This window comes from Dermacentor albipictus, chromosome 8, assembly GCF_038994185.2.
Source record: "Dermacentor albipictus isolate Rhodes 1998 colony chromosome 8, USDA_Dalb.pri_finalv2, whole genome shotgun sequence".
Lineage (NCBI taxonomy): Eukaryota > Metazoa > Arthropoda > Arachnida > Ixodida > Ixodidae > Dermacentor > Dermacentor albipictus.
Window position 1 is genome coordinate 30,308,063 of NC_091828.1, and position 15,617 is coordinate 30,323,679.

General features: G+C 43.8%; 1 protein-coding gene across 4 annotated transcripts in view; it reads left to right on the forward strand.

The window, feature by feature from the left end:
• LOC135914484 (glutathione hydrolase-like YwrD proenzyme) overlaps positions 1 to 15,617 on the forward strand; it is a 133,250-nt gene that overhangs the window by 97,331 nt on the left and 20,302 nt on the right. The gene's annotated exons all lie outside the window — the stretch shown is intronic.

Sequence of the window (15,617 nt, forward strand, 5' to 3'; positions counted from 1 at the left end):
CTTGCAAAGGACGCAGACGCTGTCGTTTGAGGCACTATGTTTCTGGTCGCACACACTGCACGGGGTTTCGAAGCGGTTCTTGAAGAAGTGGCGTTCAAGGTATCGGTTTACTCCCGTATACAGGCGAGACACTGCGGTACGGGGAACGCTCCTTCACGGCCAGCCGAAATGGGTATCTATGGTGGTCTGATTCGCGTTCGTGGACGCCATGTTGACCGCGCTCCTCGATTCTCATCGTCTACCGATTTCAACTTCATAGTACGCCCATGACGAAGCCGCGATGTAATTGTGGTACCTTATTTGATTCCGTAATGACACCCTGCTTCAAACATTGCAGGCGAGGCTACGAAGGCTAATATCCTTGTACGTGCTCTCAAATGTAAGAGTTGCACCTGTTTCCTCCGTTTTGTTTCAACGCTACGCGGTGAAACCACTCATCAAGGACGCAGAAGCCGAACGTGAAGCACTGTCTATGGGCACCTGCCGCCAAGCTAGTTTAGTGCGATATATCGCTTGCCTACTTTAGCCACGTGAAGCAAGTAAGCCACTCAGTCAGTCAGTCAGTCAGTCAGTCGGTCGGCCGCTCAGTGGGTCGGTCGGTCGCTCGCTCCCTCACCCGGTCGGTCGGTCAGTCGGTCGGTTGGCTTCCTGCCTGTCTGCCTTCCTGTCTCTCTTTCTGTCTGTCTTTCTGACTGTCATCTAACTATCAATTGTCGTGGTTCACTGAAAATGGGAAATTTAACAGCGAGACGTCCACCTGTCACACTCTAGCAACCTACCTGAGAATAGAAAAACCAGTCTTGTTCTATTGAGCCTGTGGGAACTCTCGAGCCGATCGTTTTTGTCGTCAGCATCATGACTCGGTGCTGACAGGGGCGTAGCATTGGCCTCCCTCCTGAGCATGCATTGCCCCGATGCGTGGCGAACAATAGTCAGTGCGGAAATACAGGCTATGCATGTCACTCGGAGAGGTAAGGCTTCATGCGCACCGTGTGAACACTTTCAGGCACATGCTGGCGGCGCATCTAGCAAGATGGGGTGTCAGCAACGGCTTCGTAGGTGACATCGCTAAGGCGGCGCAAAATTTATGCGGTCCGTAGTACCACCGTAGAATATTCTCAGCGACGCCACGGTGTATAATAGGTGCCCGTACTCAAACTCTGTCTTCGGCTTGATAAACTACAGATCTGTCCTTAAATTTATACCGACGGGTGTCACGGTATTGCCGGCGGTCCACTCGGACAGGCACGAGCTGTCAGGCTTCCTTGGCGCGTTCTGTAAGATCAGCAACATCAGTCTACGTATGGCTACAGTCTTGGGGCAGCACAGCGTGAAGCATCGTACTTGCTTCTAGACCTTGGATGTGACCGAACGGCGTCATTCGTATACAGTTTTCTGGCAGACCGTATTATACTCAATAGTGACATACGGCCGAATTTTCTCCCAATTCTTGTTATGCCCGTCTGCATATATAAAGGGCATGTAAGCGAGGACCTTGTGGAGTCGTTGTGTAAGCCCACTTGTTTGAGAATGATATGCTGTTTTCCTCATGTGGGCAGTGCCACTGAGCATTAGCACACTTCTTGAAAGCTCCGCTGAGAACGCGGTTCCTATGTCTGTTTTGACGACAGCTGGAGCATCATGTCTTAGGATGATATTCTCAATAAAAAAATTGCCCCACCTCAGCTGCCGTGCCATTCACAAGTGTCTTAGTTCCCATGTACCTGATGAGCTAGTCTGTGGCAACTATGACTCCTTTATTTCCGTTGGCAGACGTTGCGGATGGGCCGTGAAGGTCCATTCCCATATGGGCAAATGGTTACTCGGGCACTGCAACAGTATGTAAGAGCCGGGCGGGTTTGGTAGGTGGTACTTTGCGTCGCTGAGAGTCAAGAAAAGTTTTGACGTATAGCTTCCCCTCTGCTGCAAGTATATTTGCTTTATATTTATGCCAATGTCCGCGTGCAGCCAAGGTGGCCTGAGGTGGCTTCGTCATGGCACGGCTGCAGGACAGGATTATTTTGCGGAGACTATATGGGATGACTAACAGTAGGTGTATCCGTTGAAAGAATAGTTCTTATAGAGGATGCGTTTGCGGAAGCAGAGCGATGGTGGTCCCTTTATAAGCACTGCCACCAATTTTGTAGGTCGGCCTCCCAAGAATAAATGAGCGAATGCAGGTCTTGATCCTCTTGTTGTTGATGATAGATAGTGGCAGCATCAACAACTCCTAAAAGGCCCGCGTATTCCTCACCATCGTAGTCTGATGATTCAATTGGTGATTTTTAGAGGCAGTTGGCCTTTAAGTGCTGCTTCCCCGATTTTTGGACAACTGTCATGTCCTACTCTTGGAGTAGTAGGTTGTAGCATGCCAGATGTTCAGAGGGTCTTTTATTTTTGTCACCGAACAAAGCGAGTGATGGTCGCTGACTCTTTGGAAGGACCGGTCATGTAGGTATGGAGGAATCTTACTGAGTGCCCATACTATAGCCAAACATTGCTTCTCTGTAGTGGAATAGCTGGACTTTTCACACGACATAGTTCTGCTGGCATAAGCAATGATTAGATCGGGGCCTTTTTGCGATTGAGAAATTATGGTGCCTAGGCCCATGTTGTGGGATCTGTGTAGATTGGTGTAGCGGCGCCTTCGTCCAAGTGAGCGAGCTCAGGCGGGGCCTGCAGCCACAGCCGTAACTCATATGCTCCTTCCTGCTCCTCTCCCCATATGAATTCGAAGCATCTTCTCATAAGACTTGTGAGTGGAGAGGCAGTGCACCAAAACCCTTGATAAAATGGGGTTAATAGAGGCACAGACCCACTAAGCGTCGAATACTTCGCCACGGCCTTGCAAACTTTGTGATGGCAGAAATTTTATCGGGATCAGGTCACCGATATGACTGGCCGCCACATTGAAGTTCTTGAAAGCTAAAACTGCATTTTTCTGCTTTCATAGCGACTACAGAGGACCGTACGGCTTGAAGAATGGAGACAAGCCACTTAAGATGTTGTTCGAAAGTGGCCGAAAAACAATTACATCGTCCAAGCATACCAAGCAAGTCTTCCATTTGAGGCCGGGCAGGACGGTATCCATTAGACAGTTAAGTGTGGCCGGCGCTGAGCACACACCTAAGTGGAGAACCTTGAATTTGTACAGCACATCTGGCATCACGAAAGCAGCCTTCTCTCGATCATGCTCATCGACTTCGATTTGCCAGTACCCAATTTTTAGATCCATCGTTGAGAACAAACGCGCATGCCATAGCCTGTCGAGAGAATCATCTACACTCTAAAAATTTTCACACCCTTATGGGTGTAATGCGGGTGTATTCATCTTTTCACTCTTGTAAGCACCCTTGAAACACCCTTTTTTAACGGAAAAGGGTGTTCAACAAGAAAACATCCTTGGAACACCCCAGTCTTTCTAATTTACACCCTAATTATAAGGGAGTAAGTGAACAAGCTTACAGTATGTGATAAATGAACATTGCCAGTTAAGGCGTTGATATTAGCTATACATGAAACGCGCGTTACCTGCGCTTGAATCAGGTAGCTGGAATGATTAGATCGGGGCATCTAGGCAGCAGCGCACTGGCTCCGAACAGTGGTCAAAAATGAAGTTTCCCACGAATGTCGATATCGAACGGATGACACTAACGCGCAGACTTTGCATAGCCAGATATCTGCAAAAGGCTTCATATGATCAATGGCAAAATATTTACAATGCTATCACTGAATACTTAAAGGTGTGCAACCAGTTAGACTGGGAATGGTTAGGAGGGTGGGCTAACGGTAAATAGCTCACCAACTTACGGTTTGTAGATGACATTGGCATACTCAGCAACGCTGCAGACTATTTGCAACAAACGTTTGAGGAACTTGTCGAAGGAAGTGTAAGTCTGATTGAGATTTAGTATGCAGAAGAGAAAAGTAATGTTCCGCAGCCAGGCGAGAGAACGAATGCCATGGTCTGCGCAGAAATACGTTTATTGAGGTTAATTACTCGCAGGGGCCTCTGATCAAGGAAATTAACAAAAATAAAACATTAGCTGGAGAGCTTACGGCAGGCATTACTAAATCATGACCAGGGAGCTTATTGCTAACCGATGCTTTCTAACGTTGCTAACGTATGGGGCCGAAACTTGGAAGTTACCAAAGAAGCTTGGGAAGACGTTGAGGACCGCGCAACGAGCGATGGAATGAAAATTATTAGGCATGATGATAATAGACTGGAAGACAGCGATGTGGATTAGAGAGCGAACGGGGATAGCTGATATTCTGGTTGACATTAAGAGGAAGAAGTCGGGCTGGGCAGACATTGCAATGCGTAAGGGAGAGAACTGCTGGTCTATTGGCGTTGCAGAATGGGTGCTAAGGGAAGGGAAACACAGTCGAGGACGACAGAGAATAATGTGGACGGGATGGAATAGGGAAACTTGAAGACACGTGTAACCAGTTAGCACAAGACAGGGGTATTGGAGATCGCTGGAGAAGCTGTCGTCCTGCGATGGACGTCAAAATAAGGTGATGATGATGATGATGATGTGATGGCATCCATGCTAGCTTCGCGGCATGTCATTCATGTTGTGTCATGCATGCGTGTCATGCACGTTCTGATAGCTCAATTTGCGTCGATAGCGGGGGGGGGGGGGGGGGGGGGCTAGTAGCGGCGTAGCCAAGTGGGGCACGCCGGGCACTTGTAACGCTCACTAACAGTAAAATTTTCGCTGCTATGGCAATGGCCCCACTCCTTCACCCCCCCTCACACGAAAATATTTTCTAGTTACGCCACTGTGGGGAGGGGGGTGTAAGATTGCTCTAGACCCCTCCCCCTAACTTGTCAACGGAAACGGGGGACGGGAGGGCAGCTGCCGCCGGGCCGCAAACCTTAGGCAGCCCAATTACCGGCTGCATTTTCCTTTGGACGTGAATTCTGCTCTAATGCCATTACACTGTAGGATTCGTGGCGGTTCGAGGGCATGAGACTATAAAAAAAAAACACATACAGCCATCAGCAAGTCTTAGCTTGAGCAGATCTTTGGGAGCTGGGCAAGACTCTCACAAAAAAAAAAGCTTGGCACCCCTCTTACAGGCATTGTCAACTCTGGGTCCCACCGCTGACTGTACATTTCCGGTGAAAAAAAATCACACAGGAACTCCTCTCGGATTTGTCTAAGTGTGCGTAAGCATTGTGACTCTTCCTCATCCACACGCAGTCCATGTCGTCATTAATGTTATGAGACTTGATCCGACAAGTATTAGCGACAGCGCTGCGGCGACACGAGCTGCTCTGGTCGGCGGCGCAAGCAAAGTACTGCAGGTGGCGGGGCCAGGCGCGCTGGTGACGTTCCGTTCGTTTTGAGCCGTTATCGCTCTTTAGCCCTCCTCATCCGCGACGAACCATTATCAACCGTTCTCCGGCGGCGGCTGCTTGTGGCACGGCCGCGCGAACCGTATCTTGAAAGCGAACTGCATTGCGGACAGAGTGTGCCCACTGCTGAAAGCTTCAGGCGCTGTGTTCTCACCGTTTACTTCGCTTTGAAAACAGACGCGCGTACACCTATCTTGAAAGTGATCTGCGAAAAGCGCATAGTGCGGCATAAGCTGAAAGCTTCGTGAGCGCAGTGTTCTCGCAGCTTCGGTCGCGTTGAAGCGAGAGCTAGCACGAAGGTGAATTCACTCGCTGCTGCGGGTTCTATTTTGAAAGATATCGTGCGGTACGGACTGACGGACGGATGGTTTTTCTTTGTCTTTTTATGCTATTTAAGCGGCCAATTATGGCCTCTCAGGATCGCAGCGCGAAGCTGGCGCGCGCGATCTTGAGAGGCCACAATTGGCCGCTTAATAGCATAAAAAGAGAAAGATAATGCCAAACGACACAGCTAAAAATTCAAACAAAGAACTGATCTTAGCTATACTGTTTGGGGAAAAGAAATAAAAAATTAGACAGTCGCAACACACGCCACTAAAGCCACCACCGCCGGCATAACGCGGAACCAACAGTTGGCAACATTCATTCGCGCGTCATTGCTTCGTTCGCTTCGTCTCCGCAACAAGAGCCGCCATCTTCTCGTGCCTAACGTTTTGTATGGCTTTGCTCTCTGCAATCCGCGCACACAGCTCATCGGTGGCTGCACGTCTGCTCGGCGTCGCAATGCAGCCTGCGTCATTTTCTGGTGCTCGCGCAATCGGTGTGAAACATGTCGCATGTGAAATGTTTGATAGAAGTGCCTCACGTCCAAGTCAAGCCGCCGTACGGGTGTATGGCTGTGCGCCTCGTTCTCGGAAGCGTCGACGGGTTTCCGGCATGTGGATTTCAGGTACGTGCAAATGCGTTTCGCCCTCCTATTGAGCTCCGGAGCAAAGCGTGCAGTATTCCATGTGAAAGATGCAGTGCCCGTCATCATGGTGTGAATTTCGAACGGCAAACGAGAACTTTGGCACTTAGAGCACACCGCGGCTGCTAAGTCAGCGTGGAAATTGTTTTACGTTACCGTAATATGTTGCTGTCAGTCTAATCTGTGGCTTGTGGACAGCTAGCCCATTGACTTTTGTTTGTGGCAGCGATAGGTATATAAATGGAAGCGGTAATAATTTTCGAGAGCAGAGAGTGTTTTCGCTCAATGTTTGGTCGTGTTCATGGCGTTATGAAAGCTAGAAAACTGGCTTGATCGTGCTTAGTTCCAACTCCAAGAGGCGTAACGTTGGCGCTGTATATGTTTGTTTTCGGTGTCACGAGTACCACTTTCATGCTTTTGTTGCATGAGAGTGGTTGATTCTACATGCCGTCAGCGCAGAACACAATAAAAGCAATTTCCTCACTCATACGTATGCAGTGTGACGTAACAAAATTTCCAGCGTTTTATTCGGAGCGTAAATATCCAGTATAGTTTAGTAAGAAACTCAAATTCTGTCTTAGCTTAGTAGGCGTGAAACAAGTGAAACTCTCATTCCTTTTTGAATTGTTCGCCCAAACCGCACCGCCCGCAGATGCGTCATCGGGTAATTGACAGTAGCTTCGCTACGTGAGCTGTTTTATGCGCCAATATTGCCCGGTTAGTTATCCTGTTAATTTATGCTGACGCTCGTTCATCTTGATTTTAAGCGGTTACTATCCCCGAGTACCGGACGACGCCAAACTTGTGAGGTGTAGCAAACGCGGAAAATTCAAGGTGGCGTGGCTGCAAGTTCCTGTTTTTACATTTCTTGCATTCAAAGCCAACAGACACAGTATCACTGATTTATTTTCCGTTTCTGCTGTACTTGATCAATCTAATGTGACAACTGCATTTGCTCTTTAATGTTCTCCATTTACTGTGTATTCAGCTTGGCTGCCGCCCTCTCTTCAGAGGATGCCGCTGTGATAGCTCTTTCATATAGCACATGCCTCTAGGCCCTTGTGTTTCAAGGGTTCTGGCGAGGCAGCAGTGCTCCAAGTAATTTTACCATCCTATATATTTTCTATTTTGCATCATTCTTCCACGATGGATTTTAATGTTCATAGTATTCGTCATTAGTCATCGCCATAATTTTGTAGCACGTAGATTTTACGCACTTTACAGCGCCAATTTTTAGGCCATTTCACAGCCAAGTCACATCTTCCATAATACATCGTCAACATTACCACTTGTCATGGCGCTCTTTGGCCAAACCTGGCCCTTGCGCCATAAAACACCACACATCGTCATCATCAGCTTGGCTGCCAGAAAATGCTTGAATTTCTTTCAGTATCCAAGTGACGAAATATTTCACTGACGGCCGTGTGTGAAACGCGCAAGTTGACAGAACTGATAGCAAAATGATGAGATATTTCTATTATAGCGTTTGGACTCGACTTTTGGTGAGGATGTCGATCGACCTTGGGCCTGGTGACAGCACACCCGACATCGCCAAAGTGCAGCCTATCAGTTGAGTCCCCCTGAATGGACCATCAACATCGGAAAATGAAGCAGAGCCAGGTAGGGGCAATTTTTACTTTGGAACAGAATACTGACAGCTGCCTCTTTCTTTAAGAACTAAATAACATATTTACAAACCAATCCTTTCTCTTTGTGCAGCCTACATAGAATTGTTTTTTGCTTGTTTTACAGACCTCCAGAAAGCAGTTCTTCTGAACCCTTTTTGCATGCACAAATAAATAAAGAGGAATGCACTTTCTGAAGAAATTGATGCACTGAAATGTGCGTTCGACACACAGTGGGATGCAAAATAACCAACAACTTTAAAGCGGTGAAAAAAAAGTTTGAAACATGTTCTAACATCATAACCCGCCTTGGCATACGGATCTAAATATAACAGCAACGGAGGTGCATGCAGAGAAGTGTTTGTAAATGTTTTCAAGATATGTACATTGTCTAAGAAATTGCTTTTATTTACTTGGAGCTTCTTGGTGCTATGGCAGTGCAGTAAAAGCTCAAAATGATGCCCCTGCTCCTAATAAAGCACCTTTAGATTTTAAAATTAAATTATGGGTTTTACATTCCAAAACGTAATGTCTTGGAAACCTGGCTTCTTTAATGTACACCTGAATCTAAGTGCATAAGCGTTATTGCATTTTACCCTCATTGGAGGTCAGCTGCCATGGCCTAGATTGAAGCTGGGACCAGCGTGACTGAGCAGCATGGCATCATAGTAAGTGGGCTATAACACCAGGTCAAAATGAGAAATACTGCTTAGAACTACCAACTTCTTGGCTCACAAGCACTTTGCACTAAGTTAGAGGAGTATGGAGTACTGAGAGCGACCGTTCATGTACCAATTTCTTTTTAGGCTGACTCCATTATTAGTTAGAATAGCAGCTTGGGCTTGTTGGTTTTTCCATCCTGCTAGTAACAGCGCAAAATATAGACAAGGGACGAGACAAGAAGACACCACAAGCGCTGACTTTCAACAACATTTATTTTCCATTATTAGGGTGCAAAGCTTCAATTAGTCAAAACCAGCGTAAATTACAGAACCAGCTCAAAACACGCACCATGTATAGCTAGATTTGGACATGCAAATTGAGTGAATTCATGTCGCCGAAAATGGAAGTGGCAGTCACACTATTTCCTGCATTTTGCCAAAAACAGTCAATAATAATTAATCAATTTCTAAAATATTCTTTTCAAAAAGTTTTTTGTTTTCAAGCATGAAAGGAGGCGCCAAATGGTGTTCAGGTGCACGAGCGGTTAGTTGCACGGCACTTCTTGCATGTGTTCACTGGCTTCTTTCAAGCTTGAAAAAAAAAAGAATTTGTTGCACCTACTGAGCAGTCGAAAGCTGGATTGGGAATTTTTCAGGATGCTCTACAATTTTCGCACTGACACTTTTGCTTTGAATAAAATATTTGAGCAGTTAAATAATTTTTAATAACTAATTACCTAACTAGGAAAAATGCAAGAAATGGTTTCACTTCCTCAAAACGATGCCAAACGACATTGCTTTGGTGCTGTACAGCTACGTGGCACTTGTACATATTTAAAGCTTGCACATGTCACACAGACCACCTGGTAATTACAAGGCATATATAGAAGTGGCCAAGTTGTGTGAGCCAGCCATGTGTAGCGAATCATGAGAAACAGCCATGTTTCTTTGACTTAAGGGCATAATAAGATTTACATGCTCGACACTTTGTATCAGTGTGCTCTAGGCCTGTTCGTAGTTTAGCTGCTACATAAACAATATTTCTCCACGTGTAAGCTCATATGCATCTTTCAGGTATATTGCCTCGTGTGTCCAAAATAAACCATCTTCGCGTTTCCTTCATTATGTCTTCATCTGTTGCTGTGCTAAATTTTTAACATGCAACTGCACAAATTTTCATCTAGTTTTCATATTTCCTCGTTGTTTGGTGGATTTATTTCTGAACAAGTTGTTTTCGTTAAACCCTGTTGCACACAGCAGTACACAGCATTTCTGCTTAGAGTGGGAATTGTTTTTTTTTCAGATTGACATTAATACACCTTGCCTGGGCAATGTAAGACATTCTACATAACACGGCCCTGCAATAATGTTTTATATTGCATTCCAGCATCATGCAAAACTGTTTACTTACCAGATTAGAATATGTATAAGTGTTGGTAGTAACAGAACTGGAAGAAGCCAGCAGATAATGAGGCCAAGGAAAGCATACAGGAACATGCTTTAAGTTTTTTTATATAAAGTATAGAAATGATAAATTCTAGGTAAGTGAAAGTGAATTAAAAGATATCCACCTGTGGGTGGGGAACGGACCATAACCTTCACATTACGCATGTGATATACTAACCACTGTGGTGCTACGGCCATGTTCGAGCGTCGACAATCTGAGGGGCCATTGTGGACGGTTGAATGCTGCCTCGGTGGCACAGTGGTTAGTGCATCGCATGCCTAATGCAAAGGCTGTAGGTTCGTTCTCCCCCCATGCCTGGTTGTTTTTTTTTACCATTTTCATTTCCCTTTATCATTTGTACATTTAAATACAAAATTACAAATAAGTTTCCACGTGTCTTCTCTGGCATCTTCCAGCTGTGATTCAGAAAAATTTTGACCCTCAGTATCCTTTCTTCTCGTTTGGAAGAACAGGAGCTTCATTTTAAAAATAACGAATTTCCCTTGTTCAGCATCTCAATGTGGTCTCAAATCTCATCACAGCATGTGTATTACTAAGTGAAGTTTTTGTTAAGATGATGATATAGCATGGGACCTAATTAATAGCCTTTGTGTACAGATATATGACTAGTCTAATAAATAGGAGGATTTTAAGAAGCACTTCTAACATGGTCTGAGCATGTGTTTAAAAAAACTAATCTAGCATGATTTCAGGCATAACTGTTGCCCCTGAAAAATATTTGGATCATCTGCATTGGCATTGTTTTTAGAGAGCACCAATACTGCTTTGATAGAAGTAGCCTCGTGGAACATGAATCATCGCTTCTTGCTAAGTCAAGGAAATATTATCTGCATATCTGAGGTGCATGTGTCATATGCTCGAATGCTGTGTAAAGGCTGCTAATAAGAAAATTACTTAACTTGCCTTCTAGAGATTGCTTCAGTAGTCTATGCTACTCGATCATAAACAATTTACCATAGTGAGCATTCATCACAGTTGGCTTTGCAATGTTTATGAAAAATACCACAATTGCCCTGCTAGACATGTGACTGCACTGAAACTTGGAATTAATGACCAGTAAGATTTATCGGACAGCAAAACTTAGTTTATTACTCCTCTTTCTGCCATAGTTTCTTACAGTAATTACTTGAAGGGAACTCTGGTGCTGGAGTCGTACCACCATGGGAATGATGGGAAGCACATGGATTTGTCTGATATTCGTGCTTGTGAATTCAGACGTTCTTGTGGCTTCGTATATTATACGCTATATAAATCTTATTGTCGTACATTTCAGCGCAGTCTATACTCTTCGAAGTGCAGAAGACGGCACCAACACGCACAATTGCTATTAATTACAACGATTGAGCTTGTCCAGGTGGCCAAATCGAAAGGCGCCAAGCGCCTCAAGGCACTGGTATGCCCGCGATAAATTCATCAGGGCGTTGCACTCGCTTGTCGTTACATGCCTCCGTGGCTTAATGGTTTCAATATCAGACTTCTGTTCTAGAGTTCCTATGTTTGAATCCTGTCGTCGGACGATTTTCATGTTTATTTATTTATTACACAGTATATTGTTGAAAATGACTAGTTTACAAAGTCACAAAGCCGTTTGAAGCCAAACAGATGAAGTTTAGGCAAATCCATGTACTTCCCATAATTTCCATGCTGGTACAGCCGTTCTTGTTTGATCTCCTGTGGACACTAACGTCAGAGTTCCCTCTAGTAATTATTGTATGAAACTCTTATTTCTGCACCTCGCTCGTGCAGAAGCGGCACCACACCTGCTGCGTAAACATGCACTACCTTTCGGCCAAGTGCAGGGAATGCTGTGAACTCGCCCTGTACAAAGCCTGCACTAAGTAAAACAAATCGCAATATGCAGTTGCTGCCACGTTGAACTGGTGGAATGAGTAGTGAAATCAGCACCTCCTGAACTAGTTCAGAAAGTGCGCGTTAATCAAGTGGAGATTATATAGTAACAGAAGTTGGGTGATTCTGCATTACATTAACGAAATATACTCCATGATATTTTTCCATTTATTTCCTCAGTTATTAAGAATCCCTTTTGCATTGTTGGACAAAACTACAGAATGCCAACATATTTTCTAGCATTCACTGGTAGCAAACATGTCAAAACTTGTTCTAGTTTCTGGATGGCCTCTTTAGCCGTTAACCCCCAAGTTAATTCCGGAAGAATGTACCAAATTTTTTACGTACTCAATTTTTCGGTGTCATTCTCATTCTAAAAATATATTACTTCATTTGTCTCTGGTTAGAAATAACACAAAAATAGGAGCTGCTCTTGCGGGCAGCTTTCCCTCAATGCCGACTGTAATTCATCTGACAATAAGAGCAGCGTAACATCGGGCAGAAAGAGTGCGACTCGTCATTGGCGATATTGGTACTACTTCCAGTCACTAGTACAGCTTGGGATCAATGGTTAAAGGTTGCGACTTTGTTGCTGCCCAATTTTTATTCTGCAGCTGTTACACTTGGGTGTAGCGTGTGTATGTACGTGTGCATGCATTAAAATGACTTCACGCTAGAGCAAAGCAACTGTAGTGCAGAGAGGCATTAGCCATCTTTATACATTTGATTTGTAAAGATGCATTAAGTTTATCTTTTGCAGTATAGACTTGGCGCTCATTGGCCCAAAATGCCCTTGTGCTACTAAAACCAATCAATTAATTCGCTTTCGGTCTGTGAGTTTTAATTTGTTTTTCTTGAACTGTGCAATTCCCGCTCACAGGACTGCATGTTGTCTGAGGTGTTCCTTTTTCAATCAAGAATGTTGAGGTTGTGTTTGTGAAACTCGATTTCTTGCCTCAAACGAGCTTGTGCAAACTGACCAAGCTGATAATTCTACCTGCTTATATATTAAATATGTTGCGGTTATGAACCCTCATAATGAATGACACATAGTATAAAAATTTTATCTAATAAAACAATTTAATGAAAGTTTTCATGTTTTTCGTGTTCATGTTCACTTCTCTACTCTAGTGACCTGTCTGCATGCCTCACCTCTTTTTTTTGCATATTAAATATCGTATAAACTTAACCATGCTTTTTTACCACAATGCAGGGGAAAAGGTTCCGGTAACACCATGCATTCAGTGTGGCGGCCCAGATGTGTATGCAAGCAACCTCCTTCATGTGGACCAAGAACTACTCTGCAGTGTCTCGCAGACTTCATTGGAATGGCTCGTTCTCGTCTCGTTGGAATGGCTGCTCATCTATCTGCGTGTCCATCACCAAGACGGCCAGTTGTAAAGCTCCTGTACCCGTTTTAAGAAAGCTTAATGATTTTTTTTATTTAGTTTTCACGGTTGGCCGTAGAATCTTAAAATTTTGTATGTTTCTAACATTTTTACCTGGCACAAAGTGGTACAATAACTTTAAACCAGTGTAATGTATTTAAGTGTTGCTCACTCTAATGCCTATCTGGTTTTGTTTGTGTTTAAGAAATTTGAGTGTCTGATGAGGTAACGGCATTTGAATTTGTCATCGTGGCTCGTTTCAATTAGCTGCTAGGAAATAAGACGCATAGCTTATCACATGCCAGTTGTAGCATTTTTGTTTTCATGAGTGAAGTATACACGTTTCAAAAGATGGAAAGTGGGGAAAAAAGCCTCAAGAACATAATCAGCCTAGGATTGTCATGTCCTTACAACTCTGCAATGATACATCTTGGGAGCACATTGGTCGCAATGCCTACAGGTATACTTTATAAGAGAATAGCTTGCACTCAGATTTGCCACGCAGTTGACGGCTGATGGCTTTTGTTTGTCGTCTTCATGTTACTACTATGTATTCAATATTCATTTAGATGTGCTGCGTTTTTTTGCAGTCACCTATATATATATATATATATATATATATATATATATATATATATATATATATATATATATATATATATATATATATATATATATATATATATATATATATATGTTTTCGTTTCATTAAAAATTTAGTTGATAGTGAGCGCTCATCCCGTCTGCTTCTACTCTGTGTCCGTGTCACTTCGCGCTACAATCCAAGATCATGTTACTGTACCAACTCGCCCAACTTTCTATCCTTGTGTTACAGACACACTCAGACTTGTTCTGACTTATGTGACCGGTTATTTCTGTGCTTTATAATAAGATGCAGTGCTTTTTGAATGAAAACATGTAATAGTTCGTAGTCAGGTTACTTAAAAAAACTTCTGCTTAAAATTTAATTGAGCAAGCCTGTGCCATTATTCGGTGCTTATGTCTTTGTACTGGTATGGTTTTACTCCTTATTTTCCTTTTTACATTTATAATGTGCAAACATTATTATGTAACCATTTCTCTTTATTGAAATAAATACTTCTCTTCTGACATTTCCTCACAAATTTTACAATGATCTTGTTCAATTAGGTAACCTTAGACTAGCTGATTGTTATTCTGGTAGCTTAACTTACAATGCCTGTGGAATATTCAATGCAAGCACATGGTGAAAAATAAACTAAATTATTGGGTATAAGCAGGTCACTGGCAGTAATTGGAGCATACATATATTTCAGGAAATAGTGCATGCTTATATATTGAACAGCATGCACAGCTACACATGCTGTTTTGTTCGTAAATGCTGAAACATTATTCGGCGTGGAAGCACTTTGTTCTTTGGCTTTCAGTGCTACCTTTAAGTCACATGTGTGAAAGTACTAGTAGAAGCATCCCGTGGAGATAAATGGCAACTTTGATGAATAGAGGTATAAAATGTGTGCTTAAAACGGCAAAAAACTGCTTGACAGGCAAACGTATGCTTCTGTAGTACTGCACTTGTTACCGTCGCCAATCCATGCATTGCTTGCGCTCTATTGCATTCAATATGAGCTACAACAACGAGCTGTGGTGTGTTTCCCTCCTGGTCGAGCTGGTGTTGCGAAAAGTTTTGGCCAAGAAAAGTGGAGGTTTTTAATTATTTCTGAAATGCATGTAACCATGCTTTTGGCTGTGTGCTGTTTCCACTGGGTTATAAGTACTGGTGCACCAAGGTGCGGGAGATCCTGTGTCCTTAGTGCAGCGCGAATTGTTATTGCGCTCTGCATCCTGCCGGCAGCGTACTATCACTGCAGAGGAAGATTACGAAAAGCATGGCCTGTGTGCCTTGCTGCAATGGCGAAACCTTAAATTGTTTGCCTGAAAGGGTCGCACGTTATGCTACCACATGACGGACCAGAAGCGCAATATGAGGACGCCTCACAGATTCTCGCTCATACAGAACAAGTAAGTATCATAGCTAAGGCTAGGCAGCATTCACAACAGCTAGTCTGCCCATTAACTACATGGCTGTAGTGAACGCCAAAATACTTGCAGGGATAACACCCTTTTGGAAGGGTTTTGTCTATGCTACACCCATATTGAAAGGGTGGTGTCTCTGTTACACCTTATATAGAAAGGTTGTTTGGTTTTACACCCATAGGCGAGGTGACGTCATATTAACACCCCTTCTTTTGTGGGGTGTTAATTTGCATCCCGTTGCTTGGGGTGTAGCAATACACCCAAAAAGGGTGTCA